General features: G+C 45.9%; 1 non-coding gene across 1 annotated transcript; it reads left to right on the top strand.

Moving 5' to 3' along the window:
- The first annotated feature begins 853 nt into the window (after positions 1-853).
- Positions 854-925, top strand: TRNAW-CCA (transfer RNA tryptophan (anticodon CCA)). Its single transcript has one exon. It is a non-coding gene; the product is annotated as a tRNA-Trp (tRNA).
- The last annotated feature ends 4,152 nt before the right edge of the window (positions 926-5,077 follow it).

The following is a 5,077-nucleotide window of genomic DNA, read 5'->3' on the forward strand; positions in this document are numbered from 1 at the left end:
TTGGCTGTGTGGAGAACCAGGTGAGGAACTGCGCGAAAATTTCATTGTGCAACTCAGCCCTGAACCACCAGTTCGTTATAGTACTTTTTTCTTCCTTGAATCCAATGAGTCCAGTTTGCTCCTCCAGTTGGCGTTCTGCTACCACAGCTTTCGTAGCTCCACCTGGATCTCCCTATCGCACCGATGACATCCGTCCGTGCTGAATAACAACTGCTCATCCGGACCAAGGGCTTCGAGGGTCCACGTCACTGGGTCAGACGACACCAGTCCTCTGCCGAAAGCATCTACAATGATATGTGACCATCAGAAGTGGCCCATGGAGCAATGGAAGAAGGTGGCCTTATCTGATGAATCCCGTTTTCCATCAAGTGGACGGACGCAGATGTAATAACCCATCTTGTTGGTCAGAAACCTGGGAAGAGATGACACCAGGATGCAGGACAAGCCGGCAGAGGCGGTGCAATGGGGCAACGTTCAGCTGGAAACCTTGTGTCCTGGCATCATGTGACAGGTACCACCTACCCAACATTGTACAGACGAAGACCCCCGATCATGGCTGAGGAGTTCACTATTGGCAGTGGCCTTCCAAACCAAGATGGTGGTTGGAGGAACATGACCAAAAAAGTCTTGTTTCTGAATTCTTCAGGTCTCAATTCAGGTGATCATCTGTGGGATGTACTGGAGAAGCAAACCAGATCTGGCAAAAAAAAAAAAAAATACCTATATATAAATGAATTGATGGAGGTTTTGCAGTTTTTATTCCCATATCCCCCCTAAAAATTATTTAAAAGATACTTACTGTCATGTGGTGAATGAAAGTGTGATGAATAGAGACAAAGGCAATCCACCATCTGACCTCGTGGCGCAACGGTAGCGTGTCTGACTCCAGATCAGAAGGTTGCGTGTTCAAATCACGTCGGGGTCAATTATTTTTCTTGTGTTTTTCTATCTGTCAAAATCAATAAATAGAACAAATACTGGAGGACGAGCGCATAGTCTGAATTATTCACACTGGATAGATAATTATAAGACATGTATCTATTGTTCTTTACTTTAATGTATCCCTCTCTCTCTGTATTATATATCCATCTATAGTAACTATCCATATATCTATATTGATTGATAAATAATAGATAGATAGATGTTAGATAGATAATAGATAGATGATAGATAATAGATAGATGATAGATAGATGATAGATAATAGATAGATAATAGATAGATAATAGATAGATAGATAGATAGATGATAGATAATAGAAAGATAGATAGATAGATAGATAGATAGATAGATAGATAAATAGATAGATAGAAAGATGATGGATAATATATAGATAATAGATGATAGATTATAGATGATAGATGGATGATAGATAATAGATAGATAATAGATAGATAATAGATGATAGATAAAATATAGATAAAATATGGATAATAGATAGATATGAGATAGATAATAGATAGATAATAGATAGATAATATATAGACAGATAATATATAGATAGATGATATATAATATATAGATATATGATAGATAATATATAGATAGATGATAGATAGATAGATAGATAGATAGATAATAGATAGATAGATAGATAGATAATAGACAGATAATAGATAGATGATAGATAGTTTCGATTTTACACACATTTATTTTCCTTTCTTTTTTGGATCCAGGAATAATAGGATTTAGCTGGTAGTAAAATATTAGCATTTGGACGGAGGGGCAGAAGCGAAAGGTCGGACACTTGTAAAATCCATTGTTCTTCCCTTTGACCCATCTATGGGGGAATTAAACACAGCTTATCCCCTTAATCCATTTTATCTGTGGGCTCCTTTGTGATTCTCTCATTTTTGGCTTTAAAGACCTTTAATTCCTGCCTCTTTCTTCCCCGGACAGCTGCTTAGATATTCACGGCGCTTTAATTCCCCATCGAGCTTCTTCAAACTCATCTCATCGGCCTTATAAAGTCCATAAAATTGGTTTAGACTTCCATAGAAACAGCAGATTACAGCGAAAAATCCCCCGAAAGAGGAAATGCCTTCATCATAAGTAGATAGGGACCATCGCTAAGAAGACGCAAAGAATGACATGGATCAAACCAGAGGTCCACCAACTATGACCGAGGGTCTCGTAATCACACATCTTACTAGAAGACTACATTGTAAGCTGGATAGATGCAAAAAGGGGACAGCAGCCCTGATCTACCCCAAAACCATCGTCCTTCCAGATAACCAATATGTCCAAGCCCGACCTGTCACTCTCCACAAGGAGAAACGTTACCCCTTAGATCCCAGGACACTACAAGAATCTCTACACTACTTAGTAGTTATCTTGGATAATTATTAACATTTTCTAATCAGTTATTGGTCAATGGTTTCAAAGTGAAGTATATGTGTGTGTATATATATATACTGTACCAGATAGGGAGATATTAATTTGTTTTCCCTGTTGTTATTGGAATGTGCACATTGTAAATTCAGACTGAAGGCAGCAAAACCACAAAGGGGAACACAAATGGGAAGAGTGAGTAAAGGAACACGTGTGAAACAAACTAGAATATGTGTTACTGACGCGCCCCTGGGCCTGCTGTGTCGCGCAGCGTCTCGCGCACGGGGGCTTACCCGGAACCGGATCAGATGAGGGTTGTAGTCTCCGAGTGGCGGGGACCCGGTCCGTGCCCAGGGGGTCAGACTCAGTGTGTGGCAGTCTTGATAGATGTTATTTGAGTGTCGACTACGCCACCCGTTGATTTGCAGCTATGGAGCTGCCGCTGCAGGGCAGACCGCTGAGGCCGGTGTAGAATTGTGCAGCGTGATAGTATAACCCCCAACGGGAGGGGTATGGCCTCAGGGCAGCCGACGTGGAAGATGGGGGTAGCAGGAACCACTCAGAGACGGTGCGGTGTAATTCAGGGTCTTTATTGGTAACAACGATAGACCCTCCCGGAGTACTTGCTAGCGAACGGGGCCTGGTCAGTCCTTGAGCAGATGGAATCTCCCCTGGCCAGGCGGAGTTGTAGGCCTCCCAAACTGACTGTACTCTTCTGGCTACCTTGCTAGAAGCGGATATAAGTAGCCCACGTCCCTGAGTGTACCGTGTGGTGCTCACCCGTATGGCCGGTGACTCGGGGCCTTCTATTGGCTTCCGCTCCACGATGGCGGTGCTGGTCCCACACGTGTGACCGTGCCTTCGGGTTTCTGGGCCTGAAATCCCCTGCCGGTCGGCTTCTGCTGCTGGGTAAGAGTTAGTCCCCACAGCCTTCTCAGTCAGGGCGAGCTCTGCAGCTGCCAGCCCCTGACTCGTAGTAGTATTGCTCCCACTGAGCTCCAGCTGTTTCTTCCTATGACTGTCTCTTGTCTCTACTCTCCTTGACTCCTAACCCTGCTTCAGCCCCGGGTTTATATAGGGGAAGTTCTTCCCCTCCCAAGACTGGGCAGGAGGTGTGGCATGCACAGGATCCCTGACCAAAGGACCTCCCACCTGCTCTCAGACATAACATCTCTATCACTGTGGCAACCAGACCCCTGGGGTGTCATATTCGCCCCTAGTGAAATTTAGTACTCCGGGACTAAACATATTTTAGAAAAACATAACAAGATAAAAACAATAATAATACAATAAGAAAAACATATAAAGATGGTTACGGCGTGTCCGTAACCGGGTGCAGTCTTTGAAGAAAAGCAAGGTGTCCATTTCACCAAAACAGGGAGACGTAACCAGGTAGGGGTTTGTCCTACCCCGAGTCCTTAACAGTCTTTAGTCCGTCCTGGGTTACGCTCCAACTATGTACAAGGATTCCCGGTAAATCCACCAAGGACTCCTACAAATAACTAGAAACACAAAATTATACACAAGCAACAATACACAGGTAAACATAAATAAAACAATTTATACACTTCAAATCCTCCACCGTGCGGGTAACTGGCCTCTAGTGGCCCTAGTGGACCTACGGAGCTGACTGCCTAGCCCTGAACTACAGGGTGTAGGAGCTGTCAAGGGTAAACTGGGCAGCTGTCTACCGGCTCTTTGGCTCACTAGGGATATGGCAGGCTCACTGCAAGCAGAGCGTTGATCCTCCTGGTCTGCGGGTGTGGGGTCTTCTGCCTCCTGGACCGGCTGTTCTTCCAGCTCTACCTGTTGCTCCGTAGGTGCTTGGGATGCTGGTTGGAGGAAGGTGAGTACGGGTACCACAACTGCACCATTGACTTGAGTCCAAGACCGAGGGAAGTCCCCGAGCACAGTACTAACCATATCTTCCCTTTCCTCTACGGGTCGATGGTCTTCTTGTTCCTCTTCAGGGTTCCTCAGTTGTTCGGGACACTTCTTCAGGTGGTCCCGGGATACAATAGCTGTGGTTTCCCCTCCGTCTTTACTGATGGTACAAACCTTCGGGTTCTCGTGGCTTGAGGGCAGTACGGTGTACGGGTCCTTTTCCCACTAGTCGTCCAACTTGTGGAGCCGTCTCTTCCTCTTCAAGACCTGCTCTCCGGGTACCAGGGGAACAGCGGGAGCATACTGGTTGTAAGTTTTCTCTTGTCTTTCCCTAGCCTGACAGAGACTTCGCTCCACGCTCTCCTGTACTCTCCGGTACTGCTGCTGCCTCTCCGTGTCCCAGTCTGTTTCTGGTGAAGTGTCCTCGGGTGTCAGGACTCCCATTTCCAGGTCAACAGGTAACTTACCAGGTCTTGCCCTCATTAGGTAAGCCGGGGTACAGTTGGTGGAACCTACCGGGATGTGGTTGTATAGGTCCACCAGATCGGGCAACTTCTCAGGCCACAGACTGCGTTCTTCCAGGGGCAACGTTTTTAAAAGATCCATTACCACCTGGTTCATTTTCTCACAAAGTCCATTAGTTTGCGGATGGTAGGGTGTCGTCCTTATCTTCCGGCAGCCATACAGATTGCAGAATTCCTGGAAGACCTCCGCTTCAAAGGCAGGTCCCTGGTCCATCAGCACTTGGTCCGGGTACCCGTGTGGACGGCAAAAGTGCTGCTGGAAGGCTCTAGCTGCTGTTTGAGCCGTTAAGTCCTTGACGGGGATGACAACCAAGAACCGGGAGTAATGATCCACGATGG

Source organism: Phyllobates terribilis, unplaced genomic scaffold (assembly GCF_046119375.1).
Source record: "Phyllobates terribilis strain yellow unplaced genomic scaffold, ASM4611937v1 Scaffold_11__3_contigs__length_659146591, whole genome shotgun sequence".
NCBI lineage: Eukaryota > Metazoa > Chordata > Amphibia > Anura > Dendrobatidae > Phyllobates > Phyllobates terribilis.